The sequence below is a fragment of the Ochlerotatus camptorhynchus genome, unplaced genomic scaffold, assembly GCF_037179485.1.
Source record: "Ochlerotatus camptorhynchus isolate MF236.1 unplaced genomic scaffold, CSIRO-AGI_Acam_v1.1 ptg000601l, whole genome shotgun sequence".
NCBI classification, from domain to species: domain Eukaryota; kingdom Metazoa; phylum Arthropoda; class Insecta; order Diptera; family Culicidae; genus Ochlerotatus; species Ochlerotatus camptorhynchus.
Genome location: NW_027041081.1, coordinates 279,978 through 297,161, shown reverse-complemented (window position 1 = coordinate 297,161; position 17,184 = coordinate 279,978). Strand labels below are relative to the sequence as shown.

The 17,184-nt window shown below is 42.0% G+C and overlaps 1 long non-coding RNA gene across 1 annotated transcript; it reads left to right on the top strand.

Moving 5' to 3' along the window:
* Window positions 1–4,765: 4,765 nt before the first annotated feature.
* On the top strand, window positions 4,766–10,114 carry LOC135714039 (uncharacterized). Its single transcript, XR_010518799.1, has 4 exons — window positions 4,766–5,143; window positions 5,492–5,709; window positions 5,835–6,035; window positions 9,428–10,114. It is a non-coding gene; the product is annotated as an uncharacterized LOC135714039 (long non-coding RNA).
* Window positions 10,115–17,184: the final 7,070 nt, after the last annotated feature.

Here is a 17,184-nt window from a genome sequence, read left to right as displayed (position 1 = left end):
TCCTTCTTCAATTACAGACACAACCAATGTTTCAAAATGGCGTTTTCTGGAGCTTTTTCCTGCTTGTATAGCATTTTCTAGCATTCCTTCACTTCATTACGCCATTTTCATTTTTTTTCCTTCACCGAATTATAAATTCTGAGATAAACACTACTGGTGATGCAATTATCTTCAAATTTAATTTACCTGAAAACTTCCACTACTAGGTATTGCCGAATCGCACTGACTTTTTTCTGTAATATTTTTTCTTACGGGATTTAATTTCACTGCTGAGGATTCGTACACCTCGTCGCCATCTTGTGGTAACTGAATAGCTGGTTAGATCATACACACGCGGTAAACTATAGCCGAGGTAGACGAACCAAACACCATGCCATACTGAGTAAGACTGCTCACTCTACCAAAAGAACATCAGGAGAACCACCGCACATCTCACACATATATGTAAATGTGAGTCACTCTACCACAGTGCCGACTCTGCCCAATTTGAATTCGGCTTTGACGCCCAGCGACGCCAGATCCGCGATGAGCTCGTTGAGATGGGCATTTTTCACTACCAGCGGAGGTAGCTTCACTCTTGCCGCGCTCATGTCGGCAGCATTTTTTTTATCGGAAGCGTCACCGAAATCTCCGTTCGTCGCAGAGTTGTCGTCTCGACCAATCGTACCATCGGACTAGCCTCGATTCTTCTTCCTCTTCTTGCTGCGTTTTTCCAACACGTTTTGAAAACTGTGACGAGCCATAAGGTACATACAAAAAATGTGACAAAGGGGGTAGGGGGGGGGGGGTGTTGAAAATGGGCCAAATTTGCGTGACATAATTAATGGACCATCCCTAAGACCACGTTGTCCTACGTAACCATTGCGTACAACCCCATAGGGCTGTCCCTTGTAGTTGGAGGGTGGTGTACAAGGGAGTCTGAACCGTAAAAAATTTCGTAGTCCTACGTCAACAATGCGGTTGTGTCTTGTACACCACCCTCCAACTACAAGGGACAGCCCTATGGGGTTGTACGCAATGGTGTCGTAGGACTACGTGGTCTTATATAATAAATGGTAATGTGTATCTTTATTCAGCCAGGTATTAATCTGAACCATATTTTAATTTTTTTTTTTTTCCTTTTTTTTTTTATTTTCTGTTCTAATTACTATCGAACAGATTTGTCTGGAATCTGATGAAATATTGCTTGGAGCCAATGCCCATGATTGTGCTGGGTACTCCCTTGTACACCACCCTAGAAAATTAATCGTTAAACTCTTTCTTGATAATGTTGTGGCCCTGAAAAGGGCAATTTTTCCAACGCGCTCGGCGTAGTTGCCCTTGCGTAGCAGACGGTGAATACGACCGACTGAGAACTGCAGCAGCTGGGCATTCCATGACGGCGGCCCAGTATACCGGAGCACTGGCACCAACGCACTCGGCGTAGTTGCCCTTTCGCCCCCAGGCTCTGCTGCCGCTGCTCTGCTGCCGTTGCTCTGCTTCCGCTGCTCTGGTACTGCTTTCCACGCTGCTCTGCTGCTGGGTCGACGATCGGATAGACAATGATGGAACGGGCGACCTTGTTGGACGCTTATATAGTAGAACAGAAAATATCAGAGGTGTCAGATACTCGCATCTGATGTCTCGGTTGGAGAAAGTATAAGAATATAAAAAAAATCAATCGATTTTCACCATCTTTAGACAATGGTTTACTTTTAACCATTTTTCAATAGTTTACAGAATGAAATCAATAGTTTTGAAACATTCAGCAAATTGCTAGAAATATTTCCAATCGATTGATGCCATTATCTCGTAAATCTATCGAGATACGGTTGAGTTATTATCGTTCAAAATCTTTTAATTTTTCTTAACGCATCCAAAATGACTGTTTTCAATTTTGTACCCCCGTATGTTGCCGAAAGACGTTATCCAACGTCAAAAAACAGAAATGGGCTGGTTCGGATGAACTAGTAACCATTGAGGGTAGTGCCCACGACACCCTAAAAACAGTGGCGTTTTCCGTATTGGCATTCGTTGCCATAACATACGCAATTTTAAAAGTGTTTAACGCACATAAACGCCATTAATCAGAACAGGCGGCAAACGCAATAATAAGGTTACAAACCTTGACAACGAACACATAAAGTGACACAATGTGGAAATAAAATCGGATAAACGTGAACAATGAATACTTTTTAGAAGTGAAAATGGGAAGAGATATAATCCTAGCAACTCTAAAAAGATTAGAGCAGTCTAGAGTCACAAATATATCAATGATAATAGAAGTGCGAAAATGCAGCGTGAAACAATTATTACAAATACAAAGAAGATTAGAAAAATCAAGGACTACAATAACTCGTGCCTAGTGAAGACAATTAAAGGGGTTAACAAAGTCGAAGCACAAACAATTAGAGTGAAAAAGAATGAAACATTAGAGTGCCATGTTACTAGACAACGAAGAAGGGCATTTATTAATGACAACGTCAAAGGGAGTGATATCGCATCGAGAGGCGATCCATCACAAGATTGGAGGAGAAATTCTCGGGTTAATCCTATGAAAACACCGTAAATCAAGTGCTTTGAGGTGCGCGTTCCTGTCATCAGCAGCCAACACAGCGAAAAGTAAACGTTGAGGAGTGCGCCTCCGTCACAATTAGCAGCAGTTTCAACGCAGTGAAGAAGTGAGTGTTGAGGAGAGCGCCTCCACCACAACTAGCAGCAACTACAACGCAGCGAAGAAGTGAGCGTTGAGGAGAGCGCCTCCGCCACAATGAGGTATTTACGTCTATAAGAATGCATTGTTTTAAAAGTTATAAGCTTAAAATTGTAACCTATACATTTGAAACATGAGGTGGTTATGAACATTGAAAGTCAAGTAGAAGAGCAAATCCTCATATTGACCAAACTTAAAACTAATTTTACCAAAAATCCCTATAGAAACTTTAAACCTATAACATTATTAAAACGCTTGGATTTAGCAAAAGAAACTTATACTCAAATTAAAAACCTTTTAGTCAAATTTGAAGACAAACTCAATCTAAGGAAATTAGAAATTTTTATAAAACTTAGTAGAACGCTATATAATGAACTTATACATATAATAGCATGATTAAACGCCCACAGTTGCTGCTCTGTTATTACCAGATCAGCTGTAATTACACAGAGAACCAACAGATGATGTTTGGGACTAACATTTGTAAGTGTCAGCCACCTCAGTCAGGAGCACTTTCGAGACTCCCTGACTCCAATGGCCTCAGGGTCGGCACGCTTACCGATTGCAATTACGCGGGCAGGGAATGATCGCACGTGACACACAGAAAAAACTCCACAAGCACTTCACTACTCAAGAATAGACATTTATTGCACTTTCCTGAACTTTTATTCTCCCTCTTTACTACCTTATTCTCCCACTTTCTTACAATCTATCTGACCTGGTTTCTTCGTCGGGGCCCCTCGCAACACCTCCACTATGTGTCTTCGATTGTCGACCGCTTGTTCTCGGTCGACGTCCGCTTCCTCTCCACTTTCTCGTCGTGTATCTCGTTCGCGCGCTTGCTGTACGGGGTGGCGATGACGAGCACCAGGTTACTCTTCCTGGGCCTGTGAGTTGGTGACGAACTCGGCCGGCAGGCAATGACGGTGTAACCTTCCGGTACGTCTACCGGAACTTCACTGCGTACAGGTGATTTGTACTAAATACAGCGGGGTCCTAATGGTCAAATACATTTGGCATTAGGACCATTTTAACCAAAATGGTAATTATTGCGGTTTACCTGCTGTCCTTGACTCTCTCCTCACACTTTTTCACTGTTTCCACTCTTACTTGCGTCAATTTAGCTGGCTTGCTTTCTTGATAAACCGTTTTCGCTGGTGGTCTTACGATCAGTGATTATTAATTTCAGAGTTGAGTGAGTCATTGGGTCACTGCTCCAGGCTGTCGGCCAGTGACCCGGGCCATTCGTCGTTCATCGCCAGTTTGTCGTGCCCGTTATCGTCCATTCAAAATGGCCATCTCTATCGCCACCCTCCATGGCCTCCCAACAGGCAGTTGTTTGTCCATCTGGTGGCGGGTTTTTGTAATTTTCGGTGGGGTGGATTGTTGCGTTCTACAGTAAGCTGTCCTACCTCTGCCTACTAGGGAGTTTGACAACGGAGAAAACTGCACAACACGCACGAACATTACCCGCCGTTTTTTTTACACTTTTACGGAACTAAACAAAAAACCACGATAATCTAAAAAATACTCGAAACAAAGACACTAGCACTTACACTCTCCCTCAGCTCGGGTAAAAATATTTACAAAGTAAATATTTTTGCTTCAAACCTCACAAGACTTCCCCGGTTACACGTACCTCTGAACCTTCACAACACAAGAATATTATCACCAGGACAAAATCACTGCAACTGACTGAAGTTTGCGAAATATATACATTGTAACGTACAGGGTTAAGATGACTATACAAAAATAAAAAGTATGTGAAGGTTGCTATTAATCATCGAGTATCGGGGTCATAAGTTTTCATCGTTGAACTTAATCAACTCCTCTCAATTTTATGACATTATATCAATACTGACCATCAGTGTTCATAGACTCCGGTCTCCAGCGATCAAATACATAGGTTTTTACACCTAGTAACCTCGAAACAAATTAGCTAAATTTTCACCGATTGTTTAAAAAGATATTTACTATAACATAACTATTTACTACATGCAATATTCCATTTACTATCAATTTTTAAATCAAAACAAAATATTAATAACTTGGAGCATATATACAATAATTGAGTCATGCGAATGGTGCACGAAACATTTCACGCGACTTGTCGGAGTTGTGTTCTAGTACGTTTTTCGAGATAACGTTATCACTGATTTATCTGTGTGCGTGATCTTGGTTCGGTCTTCTTAGAAACATTGTCAAACTGCTGTCAATAGTGATTCTGATGCGATGATGATAACATGTGGTAAGTAATGATGAGGTTTTAATAAGAAATTATTTGATTTGCCGGCTGCGAAAAATCTTCATATCATGATAGATTTTTATTAAAAAAATTGGCCAATTGATCTTTCCATTGGTTTTGATTTTTCGCTTAGTTGATCATGTAAATTTCTTACTAGAAGCTCATCTCTGCACTTCTTTTGTTGATCACGTGACAATATGTGAATGGTGAGTATGTATAACGAAAGTGAAATCTGCTAGAATATGAGTAAAACTCATCGATTTGGTGTTCTATTGTTTTACTATATTGACTTGATCATGACCTTGACACAATTTTTTAACACACAGCTCATTTACACACATACATCTCTGCACAATAGCTTGCTGACTGACTGTATTCGAAGTTAAAACTTGTTTATAACTTTGTTTTCAAGACAGTTGAAACATACAGACGATATACGGTGCGCTTTAACATTCTGACTTTGAATACCAATACAAAACAAACAAATTAAAAGAAAATTATCCCCTTTTGGGAACTAAAATATGAAAATAATCATATAATTTCTAAAATTGTAGGTAAACATGCAAATCTACAATACTCCTAGATTAAAACTATCAAACTACAGTGCGCAATCAACTACTAAACAACGTTGCTATTTTTATACGGCCGTATTTACAAATATAATATGGATGCAACTGAATATTCATGTTACTCACGCATTGGTTTGCGTTCTTCTACCCCGGGGTTTTCCTGTTATTTTTGGAAGCTGATTTTCTAAACCATGGAAGGACAGGTACATTAAAACATGATTATTCACTAAAATATCTATCCCTTTCCACATTAAAACCTTCAACTTCTGGATTGCATAATTGAAATGATGTGATTTAGAGCTCTTATTCTTCTTTTCTTTTTTTTTAGGGAACTATGCTTTTAAATCCGCAGCTGAGAATACACCCAACGATTTTCCGTTTAAGTCCGACACCTCGTACGAACTGGTACCGACTTTCCGGAGGATGACGCATGGTGTGTATTGAGGTCCCAGCTTCGCGTTGAATTGGATTCCAGCAGACGACTGACGAAAACTCCGTTTATACACACGCTGACCCACATCAAACGTTGGTGAGTAACGCTTATGTCGGAGATCGTATCGTCTCTTCGTGTCCTCATGAGCTTTCTGGAGATGATTTCTTACCAACTCACTGATCCTTTTGTTTACACCTCTCCACCTTTCCATTCTCTGCTCTTCGGTTTGCTCTGTGATCGCCTCCAGTCTATGCTCAGATCCTTTGCTGATGATTTCGTGACCAAACACTACGCAATATGGGCTGAATTTGGTCGTCGTATGGATCGTATTATTCAGTACGAATTCCATCTCCGAAATCTTCGTGTCCCAAAGTTTTTGGTCATGTTTTACGTATGAACGAATCATTGCGTTAATCGTTCTGTTGAGTCGTTCAGCCGGAGTTGCCTGGCTCCTATGGCGAGCATTCGCCCAATGTTGAACATCATATTTCTCAAGCAGATTATGGAAATCTTTCGACAAGAAAGTTGTTGCATTGTCCGTGATGACGATTTGAGGTGTAGAGAATTTCCTAAACCATTGCTCCTCTAATATTTTGCACAGCGAGACCGTCGAGATCTTCTTAACAGGAGCAAGTAAGCAATACTTAGAAAAGAGGTCCATGTCCACCAATAAGTGCGCGTTGCCTTGCTTGCTTCTGGGAAGGGACTGGATGTAATCCATGCAAATTATTTGAAAAGGTCGTGAAGAAATCCTCTGCTTCCCCATTTCCGGAGCTGTCGACACGGTAGAGTGTTTATTTTCCTTGCATAGCTCGCAGTTGGCGATATATTTTTTAATATCGCCGCTCATGCGAGGCCAGTAAAACTTTCGTTTGATTTTCTCAACACATTTTATGTATCCAATGTGGAGATTTTGGTCGTGTTCCTGTTTCAGGATCTGGGTTCGTTTTGAAGTTGGAACACACCATCTACAATTTTGAAGTCTAAGTACTTCTCAGGATCTTCCTTCACTGTTGCTAACAGTTTCTTGTACCAATAAACAAGAAAACAATATTCTCTTTCCCTTTACGATGACGGATCTCCATGTCATGTTGTTGAAGTTCGATGCTCCAGCGACTGAGCCGTGAGGAAGACCGCCATTTCGCTCGCATTATAAAAGTCAAGGCAGAGGAATCCGTCACAAGAGTAAACTTCTTCCCCTCTATATAACCTCTAAACTTTTCTATGCAGTGGAGCGCAGCGAGTCCTTCCTTTTCTGCCGCGTGGTAGTGCAACTCCGCTCCCTTGAGCTTTTCGGAGTGGTACGCTATGACCTTCTCCTCCCCATTATGCACCTGCGTCAAGACCCCTGCGATAGCGTTGTCGCTTGCATCCGTTTGGACCGTAAAGGGAAGCATAAAATTCGGGTTGGCCATCACAGGAGCAGATATTAGTCTCTCCTTGATGACCTGAAATGCATTATCAGCTGCTGCTCTTTGGCTTATTTTTCAATAAGTCAGTGAGAGGTGCTGTAATTTCACTATAATTTGCGATGAACCTACGGTAGTAATTGATCATACCGAGGAATCGACGAAGTTGTCTAACCGATTTCGGAACCTGATATCCTAAGATCGCCTGTACACGATCTGGATTAGGCCGTAATCCATCTTGAGACAAAATGTACCCAAGATACGGCAATTCTTTGCAGCAAAATTTAGTTTTTTTTTACATTTATGCACAAGTTTGCTTCTCGTAAACGCTTCGCTAGGTCTTGAAGTTTTTGAATATGCTCTTCGAAAGTTTGGCTGACAATCACAATATCGTCTAAATAAACGAATATTGCTGGTTCTAAAGCACCGTGACTTAGCACACGATCCATCAATTTACTCAGAGTAGCAGGACTGTTTACCAACCCAAACGGAAGCCTTGTAAATTGAAACAGCCCTCTACCTGGGATTGAAAAGGCAGTGTACTTTCTAGAGTCCGGGCTCAACGGAATCTGTAGAAAGGCTTGCGATAAGTCAATGGTCGTCAAATATTTGGCCGGCCCCAAATGACTCAAAATTCTGTTCTGGTGCGGTAATGGGTAAGCGTCCCTTTTGGTCCTCTCATTCAATTTTCTGGCGTCTAAGCATAGTCTTACTTCTTGACTGTCCCTCTTTGCAACAGGTACTACTGGTAAAGCCCAATCTGAGTTAGATTGCTCAACGATCCCATCTCTAATCATGTCGTCCAGTGCTCCGTGAATTTTCTGCTGTATCACTGGACTCCATGGATACGGATTCTTTCTAACCGGATCTGTTTCCCTAAATTCCTCCTTCAATTCGATCGTATGTATTATTCGGTTCGTTGCTCCGAAATTTCCAGGTTCTGCGACTAAAAACTCCTTTTTCACATTTTCCAGTTGTATCTTCTGTTCCTCCGTTAGCTCATCCTCCATCTCTACTTCCCTGCTAACGCCATCATCTAAGATCTCAACTGGATCATCTCGAATAGTTGGTCTAATCCCAAATTTTAGCCAAAAATCGTAGCCTAGCACACACCTACGGTTTAGATTCGGAGCGATTAGTACAGGCAAAATTTTCGTAGTGCCATTGAATGTGATTGGAATGTCTGCACATCCTTGGACTTCTAGCTCATCCCCAGCTGCTGTCCTCAAATTGACTGAAGTTGGTTGAAGCTTCAAATTAAGTTTTTTCATGATTTTGCTCGCTCCGATCCCTAGAACCGTCCGTGCTGCTCCACTGTCTAGAAGCCCAATCACATCAATCCCCATCAATTCAATCCTTGTAAATGGCCGGGCGTCTCCACTAAGCTTGACGAGCAATGTTGCTATCTCCTCCCGCATTGTGGCACGTCCTTCCACGATTGAGTATCCTAATTCCTGGAGACTGGATGCTGGATCTTCCGGCGATACGTGTTGAGGACTTTCGGAGACGATTTGACTGCTCTGCCTCATTGAGCAGTCTTCTTGGCGTTTTTTGATTCGCAGAATGGGCAGTCATTCGTGGGGAACCCTGGAAAACCACATTTCTCACAAAAGACGTGGCGTTCTTGTTCACACTCATGAAAACTGTGCCCCTCCTCGTGGCAATTAAAACATAAACTACGTTTTATCGGAATGTATGCTTTTACAATCCTTTGTAACGCACTGGTACCGCTCGGACCTGGTTTTGGGTTTTCCTGTCTTCGTTGATGATTTTGGTTGTTCTGCTGGATTGGCTTCTGTTTTGGTTGAAATTTCTGTTGATTATGTTCACCCTGAATTTTGTTCCTCTCAGGTGGAATTTGTTTACCTCCGGGTTTAAAATTTGGGTTAAAATTTCGTCCTTGGTATCCTCCTGTGTACCCTGATGGAAATCTATTGTTTAATCCATTCCCACCTCGGTATTGATTATGCTGACTGATTTCCTCGACTTGACCATTTGGCCTTTCAAATCTACTCTCCTTTCTTGCATAAACCTGCCAATTAATACTATCGAACTTTTTTCCAAATTCCCTCATTTTAGGAATGGGACCAAGACTGCGTGTCCGATGTACCTCAAGAAGCCAGTAGCTTTCCAGAGGCTAACCGACGCCATCGCCCAAGTGCCGCCTTCCAGAGGCTAATCAACGCCATCAGCGATGTGCCGTGTGCAGCTAGAGAACCCAACACATCAAGGAGAACACGTCGTACGAATCCACCGATGTCTGCCAGCCTTCCGATGCATCGCCAAGGAACGAGTACTGCGACAGGTGACGTTTAATCCACTCCGTTATCCTAATCTTCTCACTTTCCACAAACGAAACATGAATACACTAAATTAAATTAAGCTAACTCAGTTTTAGCACAAACGAAGTTCGTTTGTGGTTTTAGTCCATTATTTTAAACACGAAATTCCCTATTTCCTCTATCACTCTTTTGATGTCTACCTTGGATATGTTTTGGAAAGTATTTCCACCCAATTCGTCTCTGGAGCAAGCAAACATGTTCCGACAAAGCCTGGAGAGGGACAAAAAAGTAGTCCCCAGAGATTAAAGATAGTCTAACAAACTCTAACTGTTATCAGTGTGCACGTGGTTCTTCGTCAGCTTATCAAAAATAATCGTTTTATAAATTAGTTTGATAAAGGAGGTTATTATCTAGTTGCAAAAACTCAAGAACAATAGGCAGTTAACGAAAGAGAAAGTCGATGAACAAAATCGATCAATGCAGATAGGACCTTTTGAAATGATCGGCATAATGAGCGCATTTAAAGTACTGAAAAATCATGACACTCAGTATACTAATTGTCCCATTCCCATTCCCATTCAACTGACAGTCAATTCTGTGTCCACGCATTTTTTTTATTATTTTTGATGTTGTGATCTTAAATTACAACTAAATTGAATGCAACTTGCTTCAAAACATCACACAAAAAATCATTGTTATTAACATTTATGTACCCAGAAAATAAAATTAAATCGCGTAAAACACAATTGAATGTACTTTTTCGCTTCAGTTTTTGATTTAACAATAAATTTGCTATTTTTTATCATGCATATAAGCTAAATTATTGGAGTTAATTTTGTTTGTGATTGAATCAAATTAATTCGGAATGGGTTACATAATGGTGAGTTGACAACCTGGAAGGGGCGGAATACCTAGCTCTGGTCCTCACAAGTTCCTACTTCACGCCTCCTCGAGTCATATGATAACAAAAGACTACCAGCTGAAACATGGACACAGCTGGGTGGCGTAGCCTGGGTAATGTTGCCAGTCCGGCACTAGCAAGGTGAAGAGGTGCGACGCGAACACTGGCGCGGTAACCATAGTACGGTGATAGAGGAAATGCTTTACCAAACCTGAGCATCTGTTCATCATGGAGGTGCGGCTCGAAACGGCGTCTGTTCTCCATGTTAGGAGCGGCTGATCACCGTCCTAGTGCCAGCGTGGGACTCTTAACAGAGCTGTGCACGATGGTGCCCCGGCGAGACAGGGGGTCGCCCTGAAAAAAAAAACAAAGTTGCAAATACTGAAGGAAGAAATACGGATCGGAATAATTGGCACAGACCTACACGACGAAATAAGGACTACGATTGGAAACTCGGAACATGGAACTGCAAATCGATCGGCTTCCCGGGTTGCGATAGGTTAATCTATGACGAACTTCAACCACGCAACATCGAAGTCGTAGCACTGCAGGAACTTTGCTGGACGGGATAAAAGGTATGCAAAAGCGGGCATCGAGCGGCTACTTTCTACCAGAGCTGTGGCACCACCAACGAGCTGGGAACCGGCTTTGTAGTGCTGGGTAAGTTGCACCAACGCGTGATTGGTTGGCAGCCGATCAACGCGAGGATGTGCAAGTTTCTTCAACTATTGTATCATCAACGTGCACTGCCCACACGAAGGGAGACCCGACGACGAGAAAGAAGCGTTCTATGCGCAGCTGGAGCAGGTGTACGACGGCTGTAAGCAAAGGGACAAAAAATCGTCATCGGCGACATGAACGCTCAGGTAGGACGGGAGGCAATCGGGCCAAACAGCCTGCATGCCGTATCGAACGACAACGGCCAACGATGCGTGAACTTTGCAGCCTCTCGGGGTATGGTAGTTCGAAGTACTTTTTTTTTCCCGCAAGGATATCCACAAAGCCACCTGGAGATCACCTGACCAACACACAGTAAACCAAATCGATCACGTTCTAATCGACGGGAAATTCTTCTCCGCCATTATCAATGTCCGCACGTACCGCAGCGCGAACATAGATTCGGACCAATACCTAGTTGCAGTGTGCATGCGCTCAAAACTCTCAACGGTGCATAACACACGTCGAAGTCGAACGCCGCAACCCAACAATGAGCAACTACGGGACGCCCGAGTTGCCCAGGACTACGCGCAGCAGCTGGAAGTTGCACTACCCACTGAAGAGCAGCTTGGCGCAGCTTCTCTTGAAGATGGCTGGAGGGAAATCCGTTCCGCCATAGGTAGTACGGTAGTACTGCTGCATCGGCACTAGGTACTGCAATCCCGGACCGAAGAAAAGACTGGTTTGACGGCGAATGCAAACTGTTAGTAGAGGAGAAGAATGCAGCACGGGCGAGAATGCTGCAACACCGCACGAGATTGAATGTGGAGCGATACAGACAAGCGCGGAATAGAAAAAACACGGTTTTCCGAAGTAAGAAGCATCAGCAGGAAGACCGAGATCGCGAGACGATGGAAAATCTGTACCGCGTAAACGACACACGGAAGTTCTATGAGACGCTAAATAGTTCGCGCAAAGGCTACGTGCCGCAAGCCGATATGTGCAAGGACTTGGACGGTAACCTTCTCACGAACGAGTGTGAGGTGATTGAGAGGTGGAAGCAGTACTATGACGAGCACCTCAACGGTGAAGCAGCAGAAAACGAAGGTGGCACGGCAACAGACCTTGGAGCACGCGCATAAGACGACAGGCTACCGGCCCCTGATCTTCAAGAAGTTGAGGAGGAGATCGATCGGCTGAAGAACAACAAGGCAACTGGTGTAGATCAACTACCAAGTGAGCTATTAAAATACGGTGGTGAAGCACTGGCTAGAGCGCTGCACTGGGTAATTGTCAAGATTTGGGAGGAGGAGATATTACCGGAGGAGTGGATGGAAGGTGTCGTATGCCCAATCTACAAAAAGGGCGACAAGTTGGATTGCTGCAACTACCGCGCGATCACACTGCTGAGCGCCGCCTACAAGGTACTCTCCCAAATTCTATGCCGCCGTCTGTCACCATTTGCAAGAGAGTTCGTGGGGCAATACCAGGCGGGATAAATGGGTGCCCTTGCTACCACGGACCAAATTTTCGCGATTAGGCAGGTTCTGCAGAAGTGCCGCGAATACAACGTGCCCACACAGCATTTGATTACCGATTTCAAATCCGCATACGACACAATCGTTCGAGATCAGCTATGGCAGATTATGCACGAGTACGGATTTCCGGACAAACTGACGCGATTGGTCAAGGCAACGATAGATCGAGTTATGTGCGTTGTTTGAGTATCGGGGACACTTTCGAGTCCCTTTGAATATCGAAGGGGGTTACGGCAAGGTGATGGACTTCCGTGTCTGCTGTTCAACATCGCGTTAGAAGGAGTGATCAGAAGAGCTGGGATAGACACGAGTGACACAATATTCAGGAAGTCCAGCCAGCTCCTTGGTTTCGCCAATGACCAGTGCACAGTGGTCCAGAATGCAAATTTAGGTGGAATGATATGTTTTGAGCCTGAAATTGAAACTTTAGACTAAAAGTCTCTTCTACAAAGTTGTTCCTTATAATTAGGCCCTCATTTTCATCACAATGAATTCTAGGGTGGTTCCTATTATCATTAAAATCAAAAATCTAACTTTTTTGTTTGAATAAATTAAGGTATACATTTTTCGGCAAAGTTATAGCTGAGCTAATTTCAAGCAACTTTGTTGGAAATAACTTTTTTGTATCTCTTAAATTGGCTGATTTAGAGCTATTTTCTGGAATTGGGTTAGGGTGGCTCTTAAAAAAACAGGTTTTTTGCTCTATTTTTCTTATTTCGAATTTCTCAGCAAAGAAGTCTTCAGATAACTTTTAGATCTTAAGAAGGCGCAAATTTTTGCTGCAGAAAGCTTGTCAATATCTTTCGCCGATCAAGAGTTATTGACGTTTTTATACTAAAAATATGCACTTTTCAAATGTTAATATCTCTGGTTGGGGCAAACAAAAAAAAAGTTTTTTTGCGGCATTTGAAAGGGCGTATGTTATTCTCAATAATTCGAGAAATTCGAAATAAGAAAAATAGAGCAAAAAACCTGTTTTTTTAAGAGCCACCCTAACTCAATTCAAGAAAATAGCTCTAAATCGGCCAATTTAAGAGATACAAAAAAGTTATTTTCAACAAAGTTGCTTGAAATTAGCTCAGCTATAACTTTGCCGAAGAATGTATACCTTAATTTATTCAAACAAAAAAGTTAGATTTTTGATTTTAATGATAATAGGAACCACCCTAGAATTCATTGTGATAAAAATGAGGGCCTAACTATAAGGAACAACTTTGTAGAAGAAACTTTTAGTCTAAAGTTTCAATTTCAGGCTCAAAACATATTATTCCACCTAAATCTGCATTCTGTACCACTGTGCAGTGTTCGGAAAAACTCAAAAACTCAAATCTCATGCATGAGTTTAGGCGCCTATGAGTTTTGCCTTGCAAAATTTAACGTCGCAAAAATCACCGATGAGTTTTCAGGTTCAAAAATTCATTGCTTTATATTTTTGCGTTATTCATTGTTATTACTATTGTTTGTGCGTCAGGGGTTGGAAAACTAACACAAAATGCATAGGCATGATATCAATTGACGTTTGATTGGTTTTTATGAGTTTAAAGCTGGAATGATTTTTCGGCGTTGTGAGTGTGAGTGCGTGAATATGCATGAGAATCTCAAGCGTGAATTTTGTTTGCCGCATTCACACGCGAGTTTATTCTCGCAGGGAGGCTCAATGAATGAGATTTGAAAATGATTTTCCGAACACTGCCGATGACATTGACATTATGACACGAAACTTTGAGATGATGGCAAAAACGTACATCAGACTGAAGGCTGAAGCTACACGAAACGAAAATCAATTATTTAATTCATATGTTTCACTTATACATTTTTGCCAAAGCATCAGCCTTATACATTCCATAAAAAAACCACATAGGTCCTATTAGAATGCATGAAAGGTATGTGTGACCGCTTATACATTTCATTTGACACATGATCTTTATTAACTTTTTGCAAGGCGTCTGCTTATTAGTTGACTTATACATTTTATGAATAATCAGCAATGGAAATTTGCCAAAAGGTATAAGGAGATTTCTATCCGTGTAGACAGTTGGACTTGGCATCAACGCATCAAAGACAAAATACATAAAAGGAAGAGGTTCTAGGAAAGACAATGTTAGCCTCCCACCCCGAGTTCAGATTGACGGTGACAAAATCGAGTTGGTCGATGAGTTCGTGTATTTGGGCTCACTGGTGACCGCCGAAAATGATACCAGCAGAGAAATTCAAAGACGCATTATGGCAGGGAATCGTGCCTACTTTGGACTCCGGAGGACGCTCCGGTCGAATAAAATTCGCCACCGCACGAAGTTGACTGTCAACAAGACGCTGATTAGACCGGTGGTCCTCTACGGTCACGAGACCTGGACTATGCTCGTGGAGCACCAACGCGCCCTTGGTGTTTTTGAACGGAAGGTGTTGCGTACCATCTACGGTGGAGTGCAGATGGATGACGGAACGTGGAGGAGGCGAATTGACCACGAATTGCACGAGCTGCTGGGAGAACCATCCATCGTCCACATTGCAAAAATTAGGTGACTACGGTGGGCTGGGCACGTCGTAAGAATGCCGCACGACGACCCAGTGAAAATGGTTCTAGAAAGCGACCCAAAAGGAACAAGAAGTAGAGGTTCCTCAGAGTTACTCTGGATTGCTCTTAATTTCTCATTGTCTTCCCCCTCGGTGGCCATGGATCGAGTAGAGTGGAGACGACTTCTTCGGACAGCAGAGGACAACAAGGCCTTAGCCTGATTGGTAAGATAATGAATCAAATGAAACATCAATTGATTTTACCAATAAGGTATTTCATTGTGCTTCTAACCTCGCTTCTAACAGCAATCGCCTTGAGAAGGTTTTTTTTTTTTTTTTTTTTTTTTTTTTACTATAGTCACTTTAACTAACAATCAATATGAAACTAACGATTTTAAATTGGCTCACCACTTGACTAGCCTATTGGTCCCAAGCAAACGTTTAACGTACCCTATTCTAGTCGAAATTCTAGTACTACGCAATGTTTGTTTTGATTCGCTATGAAAGTTTGACAGATAAAATTAGGGGTTATTGGTTTTTGCTATGTTTCGAGGGGTGAATCGATTAGCTTGGGACCGAAGATAGTACCAGAGCTGAGCCAAAAAGTTGAGCACGTTTATTCGGGACCTTCTGGTCTTAGAGTTACCTCTATGCTTTAACGCTCTTGGGTCATTCGTGACTTGTCGGGGGGTGAGATTTAAACTCGTGACTTTGGCGTGAGAGGTATGAATGCTAACCACTACGCCGGGAAAGTAATACCACAAACGAAGTGACAGACGACTAACTGGCGAAGAAATCCATTTAAATAATGTGATTCACTGTAATAGAATTTTCTTGGAAGCTTGTGCCATCATCCACCAGATGGGTTAGTTTTTTTTTGTTTTGATTTGAACAAAGTTGATTTTGTGTACAATGATTCTTTGACAGTGTGCAAAGAGTGCGTATTATTTTGTCATTTTGTTATGCATTTCAGTTTTGAGTAGAGTGAAAGAGATAGAACCAAAACATTCTAGTACATTTGGTGAAAATGCTAGTTCAATCTAGTAGTAGCACAAACGAAGTGACAAACGGAGCGGCTCGAAAACTTTGGTGACGCACCTGCTAATGCAATTTTTCAGTGTACCACATGGCAACACCACTACTACTGGATTGTGCCACATGGCAACACTACTAATGGATTGTACCACATGGCAACACTAAATGTACTAGAATGTTTTGGTTCTATCTCTTTCACTCTACTCTAAACTGAAATGCATAAAAAATGATACACTCTTTGCACACTGTCAAAGATCATATTGCACACAAAATCAACTATGTTCAAATCAAAACAAAAATACTAGCCCATCTAGTGGCTGATGGCACAAGCTTCTAAGAAAATTCTATTGCAGCGAACCCCATTATTTTAATTGATTTCTTCGCCAGTTAGTCGTCTGTCACTTCGTTTGTGGTAGTAGTGTTGCCATGTGGTACAATCCAGTAGTAGTGGTGTTGCCATGTGGTACACTGAAAAATTGCAATAGCAGGATAGTCACCAAAGTTTTCGAGCCGCTCCGTCTGTCACTTCGTTTGTGGTAATACCATAGAGGTAACTCTAAGACTAGAAGGTCCCGAAGAAACGAGCTCAACTTTTTGGCTCAGCTCTGGTACTCTCTTCGGTCCCAAGCTAATCGATTCACCCCTCGAAACAGAGGAAAAACCAATAACCCCTCATTTTATCTGTCAAACTTTCATAGCGAATCAAAACAAACATTGCGTAGTACTAGAATTTCGACAAGAATAGGGTACGTTAATCGTTTGCTTGGGACCAATAGGCTACTAAACTGGTGAGCCAATTTAAAATCGTTAGTTTCGTATTGATTGTTGGTAATACGGCGAAATACAGTTTAAATTAAAATATCAAAAATGGTGCAATTTGTTCGATATACTTATTTTTATTAGTGTCAC